The sequence below is a fragment of the Carettochelys insculpta genome, chromosome 32, assembly GCF_033958435.1.
Source record: "Carettochelys insculpta isolate YL-2023 chromosome 32, ASM3395843v1, whole genome shotgun sequence".
NCBI classification, from domain to species: domain Eukaryota; kingdom Metazoa; phylum Chordata; order Testudines; family Carettochelyidae; genus Carettochelys; species Carettochelys insculpta.
Window position 1 is genome coordinate 5,436,081 of NC_134168.1, and position 18,878 is coordinate 5,454,958.

The window sequence follows — 18,878 nt, forward strand, 5'->3', positions numbered from 1 at the left end:
AGACGGGGGAAGGGACCCAGGCGTCCGGGCGGGCCGAGTTCCGTGGGGTTAACCGAGGGGAGGGGCGGGAGTGACCTGCCCCCCCCCCCCCCCCCCCACCAAGCGGCTCTTCCCGGCAGGACCCAGGGTCAGGTAAATGGGGGGGAATTCCAGCAGCCCGGGGGGTCCCAGTGCGCCCCCTTTCCCACCCCACAGCCCTGCCCCATGTGTGCCCCCCACTCCTGCCCCCCAGCCCTGCCAGTGGCCCCCTTTCCCACCCCACAGCCCTGCCCCATGTGTGCCCCCCACTCCTGCCCCCCAGCCCTGCCAGTGCCCCCCTTTCCCACCCCACAGCCCTGCCCCATGTGTGCCCCCCAATCCTGCCCCCCAGCCCTGCCAGTGCCCCCCTTCCCACCCCACAGCCCTGCCCCATGTGTGCCCCCCAATCCTGCCCCCCAGCCCTGCCAGTGCCCCCCTTCCCACCCCACAGCCCTGCCCCATGTGTGCCCCCCACTCCTGCCCCCCAGCCCTGCCAGTGCCCCCCTTTCCCACCCCACAGCCCTGCCCCATGTGTGCCCCCCACTCCTGCCCCCCAGGCCTACCAGTGCCCCCCTTTCCCACCCCACAGCCCTGCCCCATGTGTGCCCCCCACTCCTGCCCCCCAGCCCTGCCAGTGGCCCCCTTTCCCACCCCACAGCCCTGCCCCATGTGTGCCCCCCACTCCTGCCCCCCAGCCCTGCCAGTGCCCCCCTTCCCACCCCACAGCCCTGCCCCATGTGTGCCCCCCACTCCTGCCCCCCAGCCCTGCCAGTGCCCCCCTTTCCCACCCCACAGCCCTGCCCCATGTGTGCCCCCCACTCCTGCCCCCCAGCCCTGCCAGTGCCCCCCCTTCCCACCCCACAGCCCTGCCCCATCTGTGCCCCCCACTTCTGCCCCCCAGCCCTACCAGTGCCCCCCCTTTCCCCCCCCACAGCCCTGCCCCATGTGTGCCCCCCACTCCTGCCCCCCAGCCCTGCCAGTGCCCCCCTTCCCACCCCACAGCCCTGCCCCATCTGTGCCCCCCACTCCTGCCCCCCAGCCCTGCCAGTGCCCCCCTTTCCCACCCCACAGCCCTGCCCCATCTGTGCCCCCCACTCCTGCCCCCCAGCCCTGCCAGTGCCCCCCTTCCCACCCCACAGCCCTGCCCCATCTGTGCCCCCCACTCCTGCCCCCCAGCCCAGCCAGTGCCCCCCCTTTCCCACCCCACAGCCCTGCCCCATGTGTGCCCCCCACTCCTGCCCCCCAGCCCTGCCAGTGCCCCCCTTCCCACCCCACAGCCCTGCCCCATGTGTGCCCCCCACTCCTGCCCCCCAGCCCTGCCAGTGGCCCCCTTTCCCACCCCACAGCCCTGCCCCATGTGTGCCCCCCACTCCTGCCCCCCAGCCCTGCCAGTGCGCCCCCTTTCCCACCCCACAGCCCTGCCCCATGTGTGCCCCCGACTCCTGCCCCCCAGCCCTGCCAGTGCCCCCCCTTTCCCACCCCACAGCCCTGCCCCATGTGTGCCCCCCACTCCTGCCCCCCAGCCCTGCCAGTGCCCCCCCTTTCCCACCCCACAGCCCTGCCCCATGTGTGCCCCCCACTCCTGCTCCCCAGCCCTGCCAGTGCCCCCCTTTCCCACCCCACAGCCCTGCCCCATGTGTGCCCCCCACTCCTGCCCCCCAGCCCTGCCAGTGCCCCCCCTTTCCCACCCCACAGCCCTGCCCCATGTGTGCCCCCCACTCCTGCCCCCCAGCCCTGCCAGTGCCCCCCTTCCCACCCCACAGCCCTGCCCCATGTGTGCCCCCCACTTCTGCCCCCCAGCCCTGCCAGTGCCCCCCCTTTCCCACCCCACAGCCCTGCCCCATGTGTGCCCCCCACTCCTGCCCCCCAGCCCTGCCAGTGCCCCCTTTCCCACCCCACAGCCCTGCCCCATGTGTGCCCCCCACTCCTGCCCCCCAGCCCTGCCAGTGCCCCCCTTTCCCACCCCACAGCCCTGCCCCATGTGTGCCCCCCACTCCTGCCCCCCAGGCCTGCCAGTGCCCCCCCTTTCCCACCCCACAGCCCTGCCCCATGTGTGCCCCCCACTCCTGCCCCCCAGCCCTGCCAGTGCCCCCCTTTCCCACCCCACAGCCCTGCCCCATGTGTGCCCCCCACTCCTGCCCCCCAGCCCTGCCAGTGCCCCCCTTTCCCACCCCACAGCCCTGCCCTATCTGTGCCCCCCACTTCTGCCCCCCAGCCCTACCAGTGCCCCCCTTTCCCACCCCACAGCCCTGCCCCATGTGTGCCCCCCACTCCTGCCCCCCAGCCCTGCCAGTGCCCCCCTTCCCACCCCACAGCCCTGCCCCATCTGTGCCCCCCAATCCTGCCCCCCAGCCCTGCCAGTGCCCCCCCTTTCCCACCCCACAGCCCTGCCCCATGTGTGCCCCCCACTCCTGCCCCCCAGCCCTGCCAGTGGCCCCCTTTCCCACCCCACAGCCCTGCCCCATGTGTGCCCCCCACTCCTGCCCCCCAGCCCTGCCAGTGCCCCCCCTTTCCCACCCCACAGCCCTGCCCCATGTGTGCCCCCCACTTCTGCCCCCCAGCCCTACCAGTGCCCCCCCTTCCCACCCCACAGCCCTGCCCCATGTGTGCCCCCCACTCCTGCCCCCCAGCCCTGCCAGTGCCCCCCCTTTCCCACCCCACAGCCCTGCCCCATGTGTGCCCCCCACTTCTGCCCCCCAGCCCTACCAGTGCCCCCCCTTCCCACCCCACAGCCCTGCCCCATGTGTGCCCCCCACTTCTGCCCCCCAGCCCTACCAGTGCCCCCCTTTCCCACCCCACAGCCCTGCCCCATGTGTGCCCCCCACTCCTGCCCCCCAGCCCTGCCAGTGCCCCCCTTTCCCACCCCACAGCCCTGCCCCATGTGTGCCCCCCACTCCTGCCCCCCAGCCCTGCCAGTGCCCCCCCTTTCCCACCCCACAGCCCTGCCCCATGTGTGCCCCCCACTCCTGCCCCCCAGCCCTGCCAGTGCCCCCCTTTCCCACCCCACAGCCCTGCCCCATGTGTGCCCCCCAATCCTGCCCCCCAGCCCTGCCAGTGCCCCCCCTTCCCACCCCACAGCCCTGTCCCCAGCTGTGCCCCCACTCCTGCCCCCCAGCCCTGCCAGTGCCCCCCTTTCCCACCCCACAGCCCTGCCCCATCTGTGCCCCCCAATCCTGCCCCCCAGCCCTACCGGTGCCCCCCTTTCCCACCCCACAGCCCTGCTCCCCATCTGTGGCCCCCACTCCTTGGCTCTGGGGGGGCAGTGGGGGCCGGTGGTTAGAGCAGGGGGCCGGGAGCCAGGACTCCTGGGTTCTCCCCGGCGCTGGGAGGGCAGTGGGGGCTGGTGGTTAGAGCAGGGGCGGGAGCCAGGACTCCTGGGTTCTCCCCGGCTCTGGGAGGGCAGTGGGGGCTGGTGGTTAGAGCAGGGGCCGGGAGCCAGGACTCCTGGGTTCTCCCCGGCTCTGGGAGGGCAGTGGGGGCTGGTGGTTAGAGCAGGGTTGGGAGCCAGGACTCCTGGGTTCTCCCCGGCTCTGGGAGGGCAGTGGGGGCTGGTGGTTAGAGCAGGGGCTGGGAGCCAGGACTCCTGGGTTCTCCCCGGCTCTGGGGGGGCAGTGGGGGCTGGTGGTTAGAGCAGGGGCGGGAGCCAGGACTCCTGGGTTCTCCCCGGCTCTGGGAGGGCAGTGGGGGCTGGTGGTTAGAGCAGGGGCCGGGAGCCAGGACTCCTGGGTTCTCCCCGGCTCTGGGAGGGCAGTGGGGGTGGTGGGTAGACCAGGGGGCGGGAGCCAGGACTCCTGGGTTCTCCCGGTTCTGGGGGCAGCAGGCCTGGTGGTCAGCGCAGGGGGAGGGGTCAGGACTCCTGGGTTCTCCCCGGCTCTGGGAGGGCAGCGGGGGCTGGTGGTTAGAGCAGGGCCGGGAGCCAGGACTCCTGGGTTCTCCCCGGCGCTGGGAGGGCAGTGGGGGCTGGTGGTTAGAGCAGGGGCGGGAGGCAGGACTCCTGGGTTCTCCCAGTTCTGGGGGCAGCAGGCCTGGTGGTCAGCGCAGGGCTGGGCAGCGGTGCCCGGCGGGTGGGGGCTGGGCTCAGCCCCAGGGTGAGGCCAGGCCCGGGGAGGGGCGAGGCGCCTGGGTGGCAGAGCTGGAGCAGTAAAGCAGGTTGGGCCGGTTCCCCCTCGCTCGGTGCCTCCCCCGCAGGGGTCCCCGGCCCCCCACTTCCTGGCCCTCCTCTGCCGCCCCCACCCCGGGAATGAGCCGCCAGCCAGGTCTGGCACTGGGCCCGCTGGCAGGGCCCATGGGGGGGGAGGGAGGGGTGCTGGCAAGGCTGGGGGTGGGACTGTGGGGGCAGAGAGAGGGGCACCGGGAGGGCTGGGGGGCAGGGGCTGTGAAGCAGGAGTGAGGGGGCTGGGGGCAGGGGCCGGGGGACAGGAGTAAGGGGGCCAGAGCCAGGGCTGGGGGGCAGGAGTGTGGGGCATTGGCAGGGCTGTGGGGCTGGACTGTGGGGCGGGAGTGAGGGGCTCTGGCAGGAGTGAGGGGGCTGGGGGCTGATGCCAGGAAGCAGAAATGAGGGGCACTGGGAGGGCTGGGGGGTGGGGCTGTGGGGCAGGAGTGAGGGGCACCAGCAGGGCTGTGGGGCTGGGCTGTGGGGTGGGAGTGAGGGGCTCCGGTAGGGCTGGGGGGCAGGAGTGAGGAATGCAGAAATGAGGGGCACTGGCAGGGCTGGGGGGTGGGGCTGTGGGGCAGGAGTGAGGGGCATTGGCTGGGCTGTGGGGTGGGAGTGAGGGGCTCCGGTCGGGCTGGGGGGCAGGAGTGAGGAATGCAGAAATGAGGGGCACTGGCAGGGCTGGGGGGTGGGGCTGTGGGGCAGGAGTGAGGGGCATTGGCAGGGCTGTGGGGCTGGACTGGGGAGCAGGAGTGAGGGGGCTGGGGGCCGGGGCCAGGAAGCAGAAATGAGGGGCACTGGCAGGGCTGGGGGGCTGGGCTGTGGGGCGGGAGCAAGGGGCACCGGCAGGGCTGTGGGGCTGGGCTTGGCTAGGGGGCAGGGAGGGGGCAGACGGAGGGTCCCTGCCCCACACGTTTCCCCTGCGTCAGAGGAAGGACCCGCCCGGCCTGGCAGCCCCACACCCCCGGCTCCGTGTTTCCTTCCTGCGGCCGTGCCCAGCGCCAGCTGCTCCGTGAGCCTGGGGCCGGCGCCCGCTCAGGCAGCCCCTGTGGGGGTGTGATGGAGTGGGGGATACCTGTGTGTGTGTGGGGCTCACAGAGGGTGTGGGGCTCCTGCTGAGGGTAACCTGGCGCCCAGGTAACACCTTTGTACTGCAGACAAAGTGGGAGGTGGAGCCTGAGGGGTTTGAATGGGAACTGGGAGTTGGAAGCAGTTAGTCTGGGCTGGGAGAGAGACAGACACAAAGGAGGGGGCCAGGCCCCGGCTCTGGGGGCCCCTCAGGGCCTCCTCTCCCCAACATGGATGGGACTGGCTGTCTCTGCCTGCTGTACTGACTCCTCTGTACGATGCTGTGTCCTGTCGGCTAATAAACCCGCTGTTCTCCTGCTGAGTGAGAGACTCTCCTGCCTGCGGATGGGTGCAAAGCTTGGGGGACCCCAGAACCCCATCACACTGGTGTCAGGAGTGGGATGTTCTCTACCCCGAGGATGGAGCATCCAGCAGTAAGTGACCGGGGCCCTGGAAGAAGTGGGGCCTGTGAGACCCAGGTGTGCTGAAGGGCAGTGAGGTGCAGTTCCCCAAGGCGGAGGGGCCTGCGGCCGAACCCAAGCAACTGCGGTCGTGGTCCTCGAGAGGGGGTGTCACACCCGAGGAGGGGTCACTCCTGGGAATCTGTTGGAGTCGGTCCCAGAAGGTGGAGGGGCCGAGAGCCCAACCCCCAGGAACAAGTGACCCCTGAGGAGGCTGACGCTGAATGAGTCCTTCCCAAGACAGGGTGCTCATGGTCCTTGAGAGCGGGTGTCACACTGAAGAAGTGGTTCCGCTGGGAGTCTGTTGGAGTCAGTCCCAGAGGGCAGAGGGGCCTACGGCCTAACCCCGGGCAGCTTGTGACCCGCAAGGAGCCTGGCACACTGAAGGATTCTTCCAGGAATCGTGGGGTGCAGAGGGCATCAGCCTGAGAGCCTGCAACCACGCTGAGCAACTCCACTGTGAAGTGGCAGCACCTGGAAACCGAATCGAGATTAAAGAAGCTGGACAAGGCAGCGTGGATGTGCAGTGGCAGAGCTGAGGGTTAAGGAAAATCCTGCAGAGGTGAGCCCGGATCGGGGCAGGGAACCCTGGACTGCCTGGAGCTCTGAACCGAGTGGCCTGCCGCAGCTCAAGGAGGGAAGGAGCGATTCCAACCCATCATCTACTAGTGGCCAAGACAGACCTGCGAAGAGTTTTCCAGGCCTGGGCCGAGGAAGGTGCCTGTGTGTCTCTGCAGGAAAGCAGCTGATCCACTGGGAATGGCAAGTTGTCTGTGAGAGAAGCTGCTCCACCTTCTATGTGTGTGTGGAGACCAGCCGGGGGGCTGGGACAAAGGAGAGAGTGTCTCCCATTGTCTGTCTGTGTTGAACAGCAGCAGCAGCCTGGGGAGAGAGCAGAGCCTGCGTTTGGAAAAGGTGCCAATGAGGAAACTAGCCCATTGTCTGAGGAAGATTCCCCAGCCTGGGGTGGCTGGAGAAGGATCCACCAGAAAAGAGCATTCCAGGTGTGTCTCTGAATCCAGCCATGGGGGCTGGAGCAGAGGGAATGGCTCTGGGATGGGCAGTGGTATCCCTGCTAAGGACACTGGTCCTTGGTGCAAGAAAAGTGCTTCTGCTTCTGGGGAAGTGAATCCTTTGCCTGAGCCTGTGGGGGCTCCAGATGGAGCCAAGATCCCAGAGCTGGATCTGAGGGCAGCTGAAGCCCAGATGGGAAGTGGGCCTACCTCTGTGTCTCTCAGGGGGGGTGATGCTTTAACTCGGTCTGATCCAGTTAGTATCATCAGGGAATCCCAGAGACCAGACGATTCTGGTACTTGTTCTTTGCCTGATGCTAAGGTGTTACTGGGAGGGGGTGAGAGGACTCTGTCCTACCAGAGTCATCCTCTCGCCAGGACACAAGAACAGACGGGCAATGGAGTTACGCTGACTGATGAAGATAAAGGAGCTGGTAGCAGAAGGGAGGAAAGGGACCCTGACCTTCTGTCCGGTGGTACTGGCTGTCTGCCTGGAGGGGGATTACGTGGGAATCTGCCTAATGGGCCAGAAGTGATCCTGGGTGTAGGTGAACCCCAGGAGCTGGTTGTGGCTCAAGGGAGCAGTGCCCCCGTGGAGGCAGACAGGGGTGAGTTATTGTTTGGGGGAGCTCTTGAGGAAGAGAATTTCCCTGAAACTTTTCCTGACCCGTCTGTGGGGACTGCAGAAAATGGGAGTGAGGTGAAGGAAAGTGAACAGGAAAGGTGCTTGTCTGTAAGAGCCAGAGCAACCCTTTGCCTGGGGAGAAGTTTGTTTCAGCTCCTGATGGTCAGGACCTGCCTGAGTGTGAAACCACTGGCTGTGCTCTGCAAGGGTCCAAAGCAGGCAGGGTAAAAGTTTCTCAGGAATTGGAAGTTGATGCAAGTAAAGTAAAAACTCTCAGGGAACGTGAGCAGCCCTGTGAGAACCAAGTAAAACAGCTGCACAGTCAGTCTCTGTAGGATGCAGGAGAGCGCCAGCAATTCCCCATCTCCAGATGGTGGAAACACTTATATTCTCGTACTGGATTCGACTTCTGATTCCATGGGGAGGCAGTAGTTGGAGGTAAAAGGACAAAGATGCTGTGGGCCTGGTGGGCCAGTAAGGGATAAACAGGGATTCCTTCATGTGGATTCTGCGTCTGGGACTCACAAAACAACTCTCAGAAAGCAGTTTGGTTTGCAAATTTCCAGACTGGCAGGAAGGGGGCCATTTCCCTGAGATCATCAATGGCCCAGCTCTTGTTAGAAGGGAGGGCACAGCCAGAGAGATCAAATTTCCACCCCAGGGGGCAAGAGAGAAGATTAGAACTTGATGGTGCTAAGAAAGGCCTCAGCCATTTATCCCCAAAATACCAGATTCTCAAGGAGGTTACTGTGATGGGGTTCAGGGGTCCCCCTGCACTGCACCCCGTCCGCTGGCAGGAGAGACTCTCACTCAGCAGGTACAACAGCAGGTTTATTAGGCAACAGATGTCCAGTTTCTCACAGAAGCGACAGTACAGCAGCCAGAGACAGTCCTTCCAACCCGTCCTGGGGGGAAGACCCCGAGGGGTGCCCCTCTGGGGTGTAGCTTTCCCCTCCTCAGGCTGGCTGCCTTCCAGCTCTCCCTTTTCCTCGCCTCTAACTGCCGCCCCTGATTCAAAAACCCCGCTCAGCTCCTCCCTGCTCTTTGTTCAGGCAGAGGTGTTATCTGCCAGTTGTAGCCCCAGGGTCATCCTTAGCCACTGGGAGCTGCTGCTTGCCTCGGACATCCAGCCTGACTCACACAGGCACTCCCCCCACTCCATCACATCTCTCCCCCCTTCCAGACCGCACTGAGCGGGGTCACTTAGCCAGTGACCCGGGGAAGTTCGGGGCCCTCCCTGCGTGACAGGGCATCGGCTATGGTGTTGTTGTTCCCCTTGACGTGGACCACCTCCATGTCGTAGTCCTGCAGGAGCAGACTCCACCGCAGGAGCTTGGCGTTGGCCCCTTTCATGTGATGCAGCCAGGTCAGGGGTGAGTGATCGGTGTACACGGTGAAACGCCGTCCAAACAGGTACGGCTGCAGCTTCCCCAGCGCCCACACCATGGCCAGACATTCCTTCTCTATGGCCGCGTAGTTCTGCTCCCGGGGCAGCAGCTTCTTACTCAGGTACACGATGGGGTGTTTCTCCCCTTTGTCAGTCACCTGCATTAGCACCGCCCCCAGCCCCACGTCCGAGGCATCGGTGAACACCAGGAAGGGTTTGTTGAAGTCTGGATTTGCCAGCACTGGGGCCCTGACCAGAGCCTCCTTCAGCGCGCAGAGGGCCTCTTGGCACTGCTCGGTCCAGACCACCTTGTCAGGCTTTCCCTTTTTACACAGCTCCGTGAGGGGGGCTGCGACGGAGCTAAAGTGGGGCACAAACCTCCGGTAGTACCCCGCCATCCCAATGAAGGCCTGGACCTGCTTCTTAGTCTGGGGTGTGGGCCAATCTCTGACAGCCTCCACTTTAGCTGGCTCTGGCTTTAAGCAGCCGCTGCCCACCTTGTGGCCCAGGTAGGTCACCTCAGCCATCCCCACCTTGCACTTCCCTGCCTTGATAGTCAGACCAGCCTTCTGGAGTCGGTCCAGCACCTGCTTGACTTGGGACACATGGTCCTCCCACCTCTGGCTGAAGATGCAAATGTCGTCCATGTAAGCCAGGGCAAAGCTCTCCATCCCTTTCAGTAGCTGGTCCACCAGACGCTGGAAGGTAGCGGGTGCCCCCTTGAGGCCAAAGGGCAGGACCAGGAACTCGTAGAGCCCCACAGGGGTGATGAAAGCCGACTTCAGCCGGGCATCTTGGTCTAATGGCACTTGCCAGTACCCCTTGGTGAGGTCTATGGTGGTGAGGTAACGGGCTCCCCCCAGCTTGTCTAAAAGGTCATCAGGCCTGGGCATGGGGTAGGCGTCCGAGACAGTGATGGCGTTGAGCTTGCGATAGTCCACACAAAACCGAACAGACCCATCTTTTTTAGGGACTAACACCACGGGAGAGGCCCAGGGGCTGGACGAGGGTTGGATCACCCCCAGAGCCAGCATGTCTTCAACCTCCCGCTCTATGTCCTGAGCCGTCCTCCCTGTGGCTCTGAACGGCACACACTTGATAGGGGCGTGGATGCCTGTCTCTATCCGGTGGACAGCCAGGTCAGTGCGTCCGGGCGTGTCCGAGAACAGCTGTTGATGCGAATGCAGCACCTCCTTGATCTCCGTCTGCTGGGCAGGGGTCAGCTGGTCTGAGAGGGGAATAGACTCCAGCAAGGAGCCGGCTCCAGTCCTTGTGAGTAAATCCACCAAGGGATCATCCCCCTGCCCCTCCCAGTGTCTGCACACGGCCAGCACCAAGTTCTGTCTGTCCCAGTAAGGTTTCATCATGTTCTCATGATAGACCCGGTGGCTGTGGGCCCGGTTCGACAGTTCCACCACGTAATTCACGTCATTTAGCTGTTTGACGACCTTGAAGGGCCCATCCCAGGCCGCTTGCAGCTTGTTTCGCCGCACAGGTATAAGGACCATCACTTGATCCCCGGTGGCACAGGCTCGGGCCCTGGCGTTACGGTCATACCAGACCTTTTGCTTCCTTTGGGCCATGGAGAGGCTCTCCCTGGCCAGGCCCATGAGCTCGGTGAGTTTTTCCCGGAAGGTCAGTACATACTGTACCACTGACTCCCCTTCAGGGGAGGCCGTCCCCTCCCACTCTTCTCTGAGCAAGTCCAAGGGTCCCCGTACCCTCCTTCCGTACAGCAGCTCAAACGGGGAGAACCCCGTGGATTCCTGGGGCACCTCCCTGTATGCAAACAGCAGGTGGGGTAAGTACTTGTCCCAGTCATGGGGGTATTGATTCATGAAGGTTCTCAGCATCTGCTTCAGAGTCCCATTGAACCTCTCCACCAGCCCATTGGTCTGTGGGTGGTAGGCTGTGGCCCAGGTGTGCCGGACCCCACACTTGTCCCACAAGCTTTGCAGTAGGGCCGACATGAAGTTGGACGCCTGATCTGTGAGGACCTCCTTGGGGAACCCCACTCTGCTGAAAATGGACAGCAGTGCATCTGCCACGGTGTCAGCGTCGATAGAGGTCAAGGCCACTGCTTCTGGGTATCGCGTGGCAAAATCTACCACTACCAAAATATATTTCTTCCCCGAACGCGTTGCCTTGCTGAAGGGGCCCACTATGTCTATAGCCACTTTCTGGAAAGGCTCCTCTATGATGGGCAGTGGCCTCAAGGCAGCTTTCCCCTTGTCCCGGCTCTTCCCCACCCTCTGGTAGGGATCGCAGGACAGGCAATACAGACGGACAGCTGCAAAGATCCCTGGCCAGAAAAAGTTCTGTAACAACCTTCTCCTGGTGCGGTGGATCCCCTGGTGTCCTGCGAGCGGGACATCATGGGCTAGGTACAGCAGCCTGCACCGGTACTTTTGGGGAACCACCAGTTGCCTCTGGACCTTCCATGGCTCCGCTTTGCGTCTGGGAGCCCATTCCCGATACAGGAATCCCTTTTCCCACAGGAATCTCTCCCTGCAGCCCTCCCCCAGCTGTGGAGCTGGGCTGAGACTGGCCAGTTCCCTCAGCTTCTGCAAGGAGGGGTCTCTCTGCTGCTCTGCCTGGAATTCTTCCGCTGGGGCAGGGGCGGAAGCTACTTCCCCATCCCTGCCTGGCTCCAGCACCCCTGGCCTGTGAGATCTGGTTTTTGGGAACCCCCTTTCTCTCAGGGTTGGCCCCTGTGGCTTTGGCTGGGCCTGTACCCCTGAATCTGGGGAGCGCACCCCTCGTTTTCTTTGGCTACGGGTCAGGACCAGGGCACGAGGGCGTTCACCTTGCCAGTTCTCCAGGTCAGCCCCCATCAGTACATCTGCTGGCAAATGGCTGTGCACGCCCACTTCCTTGGGGCCTTCCTTCTTCCCCCATTTCAGGTGCACCCTGGCCATGGGCACCTTGAAAGGGGTCCCATCAATTCCTGTTATCGTCAGGTGGGAATCGGGTATCATACCCGCATACCCGCAGGGAGATCATCTGCTGGCAAATGGCTGTGCACGCCCACTTCCTTGGGGCCTTCCTTCTTCCCCCATTTCAGGTGCACCCTCGCCATGGGCACCTTGAAAGGGGTCCCATCAATTCCTGTTATCGTCAGGTGGGAATCGGGTATCATGCAGCCCGGTACCACCACCCCGGGTCGGGCCAGCGTCACGTCAGCGCCTGTGTCCCAGAACCCCGTGACCTTTTTCCCGTCTACCTCGAGGTGTTTGAGACACTTGCTCCACAGAGGCATTGCCGCCCCCACTCTGTAAACTGGCCTCTGAGCATTTGGTCCCCCTGAGGAGCTGGTCTGTGGGGCGGATTCGGCCCAAGCTGAGTGCCCATTGTCAGCACCACCCGCCTTGGCCGCCAGCCCCTCTGACTTCTGGGACCCCACCCAGTTGACTCCATGACCCCCCGGCCTGCTCAACCTGTCTGGGAGCCTGGGGCACTGGGCTGCTCTATGCCCCTTTCGCCCACAGCGGTAACAGCCTGGGTCTTGTGTCCCTCGGGCCGGCTGCTCTGTCCGGGCTCTGTTTGGCTCTCTGGGGGGTGGGTGGCTGGCCCCTCTTTCCTGGGCTTGCCCAAGAGGTGGTCCCCTCTGTCGTACAGTTAGGGACCGGTCTCTCTGAGATTCTCGGTTTCTCCAGGACTCCCTCTCCCTCCGGGACTCCCTCTCTCTCCGAGACTCCCTCTCCTTGTGGGGCTCACTTTCAAACCTGGCCCGGCTGTTTGTGAAGTCATCTGCCAGTTTCCCTGCATCATGTGAGTCCCCCGGCTTCCGGTCCACGAGCCACACCCTCAGGTCAGGTGCGCACATCTCGTAGAATCGCTCCACGACCGCCAGCTCGATCAGGTCGTCTACGGACTGGACTCCCATTCCGAACGCCCACTTCTGGTAGTATTGCTTCAGGCGGGCGGTTGTATCTACATGGTTTTCCTCTGGCCTCTTCTGCGCCTCCTGGAACTTCTTCTTGTACATCTCCGGAGTCAGCCCGAACTTATGCAGCAGGGCCTGTTTGAACCGTTCATAGTCCCCAGGCTGCAGCCCCACCAGCTGGCTGAGCACCGCTGCGGCCTTCTGGCCCAGCAAGGGGGTGAGGTGCCGGAGCCGCTCATCTGGGGGAACCTCATGCAACTCACAGGCTCGCTCGAAGGCGGTAAGGAACTCGTCCATGTCCCCTGTGTCCTGACACTGGGCCAGCACACGCGTCTCCAAGTGACTGGCCACCCCGATCCGTCTGGCCCTCTCCCCGCTTACCGCAGCTGGGGTCTCTTGGCGTCTCGCCTCTGCCATGGTTCGCTCATGCTCCCGCTCTCGCTCTCTCTCCTCACGCTCTCTTTCTCGTTCCTGGCGCTCGTGCTCACGCTCTCTTTCTCTTTCCTGGCGCTCGTGCTCTCTTTCTCGTTCCTGTCGCTCACGCTCTCTTTCCCGTTCCTGGCGCTCACGCTCTTTTTCCCGTTCCTGGCGCTCACGCTCTCTCTCCCGTTCCTGGTGCTCCAGTTCCCTTAATTTCACTTCGAGCTCCAGCCGTCGCAGCTCTGCGGCAGGGGACTCTGCCCGCGATGGACCACCGCTAGCTGAGCGCGACCTGGCGGGCACCGCGTCTGTCTGACGGCGTCGAGCCCCTGCTCCTGTCGGAGAGTCCGAAACGCTTCCCGAGGTGGACCGGCCACTTTCTGTCGGGACAGGCTCTGCCCCCCCGGATCGGTCATTCTCTTCCAGCTGTGCCATCAGCTGGGCCTTGGTCGCCTTCCCTACGGTCAGGCCCCTCTCTCTGCACAGCCCTGCTAGCTCTGCCTTCAGGAGTCGGGTATAATCCATCTCCCCGCTATCTCCCGGGGTATCCACTCACCAGCAGCAGCAGCAGGAATTGCTCTGTTCCACCTCTGGCTCTTGTGAGACTCCTTCCTTCTCTGGTGCTCAGTCAACCACTGCTGGGAGCTCATCCGTGGGTGCAGTGCATCCCACTTCTGACACCAGTGTGATGGGGTTCAGGGGTCCCCCTGCACTGCACCCCGTCCGCTGGCAGGAGAGACTCTCACTCAGCAGGTACAACAGCAGGTTTATTAGGCAACAGATGTCCAGTTTCTCACAGAAGCGACAGCACAGCAGCCAGAGACAGTCCTTCCAACCCGTCCTGGGGAGAAGACCCCGAGGGGGGCCCCTCTGGGGTGTAGCTTTCCCCCTCCTCAGGCTGACGGGGGGACACTGGGGGTGCTGTGCTGCAGGGAGTGAGACGGGGGACACTGGGGGTCGCTGTGCTGCAGGGAGTGGGACGGGGGGACACTGGGGGTCGCTGTGCTGCAGGGAGTGGGACGGGGGGGCTCTGGGGGTCGCTGTGCTGCAGGGAGTGGGACGGGGGGACACTGGGGGTCGCTGTGCTGCAGGGAGTGGGACGGGGGGCTCTGGGGGTCGCTGTGCTGGAGGGAGTGGGACGGGGGGCTCTGGGGGGCGCTGTGCTGCAGGGAGTGGGACGGGGGACACTGGGGGTCGCTGTGCTGCAGGGAGTGGGACGGGGGGACACTGGGGGTCGCTGTGCTGCAGGGAGTGGGACGGGGGGCACTGGGGGTCGCTGTGCTGCAGGGAGTGGGACGGGGGGACACTGGGGGTCGCTGTGCTGCAGGGAGTGGGACGGGGGGGCTCTGGGGGTCGCTGTGCTGCAGGGAGTGGGACGGGGGGACACTGGGGGTCGCTGTGCTGCAGGGAGTGGGACGGGGGGCACTGGGGGTCGCTGTGCTGCAGGGAGTGGGACGGGGGGACACTGGGGGTCGCTGTGCTGCAGGGAGTGGGACGGGGGGGCTCTGGGGGTCGCTGTGCTGCAGGGAGTGGGACGGGGGGACACTGGGGGTCGCTGTGCTGCAGGGAGTGGGACGGGGGGACACTGGGGGGTGCTGTGCTGCAGGGAGTGGGACGGGGGGGGCTCTGGGGGGCGCTGTGCTGCAGGGAGTGGGACGGGGGGACACTGGGGGTCGCTGTGCTGGAGGGAGTGGGACGGGGGGGCTCTGGGGGTCGCTGTGCTGCAGGGAGTGGGACGGGGGACACTGGGGGGCGCTGTGCTGGAGGGAGTGGGACGGGGGGCTCTGGGGGTCGCTGTGCTGCAGGGAGTGGGACGGGGGGACACTGGGGGGTGCTGTGCTGCAGGGAGTGGGACGGGGGGACACTGGGGGTCGCTGTGCTGCAGGGAGTGGGACGGGGGACACTGGGGGTGCTGTGCTGCAGGGAGTGGGACGGGGGGCTCTGGGGGTCGCTGTGCTGCAGGGAGTGGGACCGGGGGACACTGGGGGTGCTGTGCTGCAGGGAGTGGGACGGGGGGCACTGGGGGTCGCTGTGCTGCAGGGAGTGGGACGGGGGGACACTGGGGGTGCTGTGCTGCAGGGAGTGGGACGGGGGGACACTGGGGGTCGCTGTGCTGCAGGGAGTGGGACGGGGGGGGCTCTGGGGGGCGCTGTGCTGCAGGAAGTGGGACGGGGGGACACTGGGGGGCGCTGTGCTGCAGGGAGTGGGACGGGGGGACACTGGGGGTCGCTGTGCTGCAGGGAGTGGGACGGGGGGCTCTGGGGGTCGCTGTGCTGGAGGGAGTGGGACGGGGGGCTCTGGGGGGCGCTGTGCTGCAGGGAGTGGGACGGGGGACACTGGGGGTCGCTGTGCTGCAGGGAGTGGGACGGGGGGACACTGGGGGGCGCTGTGCTGCAGGGAGTGGGACGGGGGGGACACTGGGGGTCGCTGTGCTGGAGGGAGTGGGACGGGGGGCACTGGGGGTCGCTGTGCTGCAGGGAGTGAGACGGGGGACACTGGGGTGCGCTGTGCTGCAGGGAGTGGGACCGGGGGACACTGGGGGTCGCTGTGCTGCAGGGAGTGGGACGGGGGGGACACTGGGGGGCGCTGTGCTGCAGGGAGTGGGACGGGGGACACTGGGGGTCGCTGTGCTGCAGGGAGTGGGACGGGGGGCTCTGGGGGTCGCTGTGCTGCAGGGAGTGGGACGGGGGACATTGGGGGTCGCTGTGCTGCAGGGAGTGGGACGGGGGCACTGGGGGTCGCTGTGCTGCAGGAAGTGGGACGGGGGGCTCTGGGGGTCGCTGTGCTGCAGGGAGTGGGACGGGGGGCACTGGGGGTCGCTGTGCTGCAGGGAGTGGGACGGGAGGCTCTGGGGGTCGCTGTGCTGCAGGGAGTGGGACGGGGGGCTCTGGGGGTCGCTGTGCTGCAGGGAGTGGGACGGGGGGACACTGGGGGTCGCTGTGCTGCAGGGAGTGGGACGGGGGGCTCTGGGGGTCGCTGTGCTGGAGGGAGTGGGACGGGGGGCTCTGGGGGGCGCTGTGCTGCAGGGAGTGGGACGGGGGACACTGGGGGTCGCTGTGCTGCAGGGAGTGGGACGGGGGGACACTGGGGGGCGCTGTGCTGCAGGGAGTGGGACGGGGGGGACACTGGGGGTCGCTGTGCTGGAGGGAGTGGGACGGGGGGCACTGGGGGTCGCTGTGCTGCAGGGAGTGAGACGGGGGACACTGGGGTGCGCTGTGCTGCAGGGAGTGGGACCGGGGGACACTGGGGGTCGCTGTGCTGCAGGGAGTGGGACGGGGGGGACACTGGGGGGCGCTGTGCTGCAGGGAGTGGGACGGGGGACACTGGGGGTCGCTGTGCTGCAGGGAGTGGGACGGGGGGCTCTGGGGGTCGCTGTGCTGCAGGGAGTGGGACGGGGGACATTGGGGGTCGCTGTGCTGCAGGGAGTGGGACGGGGGCACTGGGGGTCGCTGTGCTGCAGGAAGTGGGACGGGGGGCTCTGGGGGTCGCTGTGCTGCAGGGAGTGGGACGGGGGGCACTGGGGGTCGCTGTGCTGCAGGGAGTGGGACGGGGGGCTCTGGGGGTCGCTGTGCTGCAGGGAGTGGGACGGGGGGACACTGGGGGTCGCTGTGCTGCAGGGAGTGGGACGGGGACACTGGGGGGCGCTGTGCTGCAGGGAGTGGGACTGGGGGGCTCTGGGGGTCGCTGTGCTGCAGGGAGTGGGACGGGGACACTGGGGGTCGCTGTGCTGCAGGGAGTGGGACGGGGACACTGGGGGTCGCTGTGCTGCCGGGAGTGGGACGGGGGACACTGGGGGGCGCTGTGCTGGAGGGAGTGGGACGGGGGGCACTGGGGGTCGCTGTGCTGCAGGGAGTGGGACGGGGGGACACTGGGGGGCGCTGTGCTGCAGGGAGTGGGACGGGGGGACACTGGGGGGCGCTGTGCTGCAGGGAGTGGGACGGGGGGACACTGGGGGGCGCTGTGCTGCAGGGAGTGGGACGGGGGGACACTGGGGGGCGCTGTGCTGCAGGGAGTGGGACGGGGGGGACACTGGGGGTCGCTGTGCTGGAGGGAGTGGGACGGGGGGCACTGGGGTGCGCTGTGCTGCAGGGAGTGAGACGGGGGACACTGGGGTGCGCTGTGCTGCAGGGAGTGAGACGGGGGACACTGGGGTGCGCTGTGCTGCAGGGAGTGGGACCGGGGGACACTGGGGGTCGCTGTGCTGCAGGGAGTGGGACGGGGGGGACACTGGGGGGCGCTGTGCTGCAGGGAGTGGGACGGGGGACACTGGGGGTCGCTGTGCTGCAGGGAGTGGGACGGGGGACATTGGGGGTCGCTGTGCTGCAGGGAGTGGGACGGGGGCACTGGGGGTCGCTGTGCTGCAGGAAGTGGGACGGGGGGCTCTGGGGGTCGCTGTGCTGCAGGGAGTGGGACGGGGGGCACTGGGGGTCGCTGTGCTGCAGGGAGTGGGACGGGGGGCTCTGGGGGTCGCTGTGCTGCAGGGAGTGGGACGGGGGGACACTGGGGGTCGCTGTGCTGCAGGGAGTGGGACGGGGACACTGGGGGGCGCTGTGCTGCAGGGAGTGGGACTGGGGGGCTCTGGGGGTCGCTGTGCTGCAGGGAGTGGGACGGGGACACTGGGGGTCGCTGTGCTGCAGGGAGTGGGACGGGGACACTGGGGGTCGCTGTGCTGCCGGGAGTGGGACGGGGGACACTGGGGGGCGCTGTGCTGGAGGGAGTGGGATGGGGGGCACTGGGGGTCGCTGTGCTGCAGGGAGTGGGACAGGGGGACACTGGGGGGCGCTGTGCTGGAGGGAGTGGGACGGGGGGCTCTGGGGGTCGCTGTGCTGCAGGGAGTGGGATGGGGGGCTTTGGGGGTCGCTGTGCTGCAGGGAGTGGGACGGGGGAACACTGGGGGGCGCTGTGCTGCAGGGAGTGGGACGGGGGGCTCTGGGGGTCGCTGTGCTGCAGGGAGTGGGACGGGGGGACACTGGGGGGCGCTGTGCTGCAGGGAGTGGGATGGGGGGACACTGGGGGGCGCTGTGCTGGAGGGAGTGGGACGGGGGGCTCTGGGGGTCGCTGTGCTGCAGGGAGTGGGACGGGGGGCTCTGGGGGTCGCTGTGCTGCAGGGAGTGGGACGGGAGGCTCTGGGGGTCGCTGTGCTGCAGGGAGTGGGACGGGGGGCTCTGGGGGTCGCTGTGCTGCAGGGAGTGGGACGGGGGGACGCTGGGGGTCGCTGTGCTGCAGGGAGTGGGACGGGGACACTGGGGGTCGCTGTGCTGCAGGGAGTGGGACGGGGACACTGGGGGGCGCTGTGCTGGAGGGAGTGGGACGGGGGGCACTGGGGGTCGCTGTGCTGGAGGGAGTGAGACGGGGGACACTGGGGTGTGCTGTGCTGCAGGGAGTGGGACCGGGGGACACTGGGGGTCGCTGTGCTGCAGGGAGTGGGATGGGGGGGACACTGGGGGGCGCTGTGCTGCAGGGAGTGGGACGGGGGGCTCTGGGGGTCGCTGTGCTGCAGGGAGTGGGACGGGGGACACTAGGGGTCGCTGTGCTGCAGGGAGTGGGACGGGGGACACTGGGGGGCGCTGTGCTGCAGGGAGTGGGACGGGGGGCTCTGGGGGTCGCTGTGCTGCAGGGAGTGGGACGGGGGGACACTGGGGGGCGCTGTGCTGCAGGGAGTGGGACGGGGGACACTGGGGGGCGCTGTGCTGCAGGGAGTGGGACGGGGGGCTCTGGGGGTCGCTGTGCTGCAGGGAGTGGGACGGGGGACACTGGGGGGCGCTGTGCTGCAGGGAGTGGGACGGGGGGACACTGGGGGGCGCTGTGTTGCAGGGAGTGGGACGGGGGACACTGGGGGGTGCTGTG

General features: G+C 66.6%; 1 protein-coding gene across 4 annotated transcripts in view; it reads left to right on the plus strand.

Moving 5' to 3' along the window:
• Positions 1-102: 102 nt before the first annotated feature.
• Positions 103-18,878, plus strand: part of LOC142004736 (ubiquitin carboxyl-terminal hydrolase CYLD-like) — a 64,567-nt gene continuing 45,791 nt past the window's right edge. For 3 of the 4 annotated variants that reach the window (XM_074982405.1, XM_074982409.1, XM_074982410.1), the window contains exon 1: positions 103-132. The gene's annotated coding sequence lies outside the window, so the exon portion shown is untranslated. Of the gene's footprint in view, positions 133-9,911; positions 9,998-18,878 lie in introns of those variants that run through there. The other variant, XM_074982407.1, reaches the window with a different exon arrangement.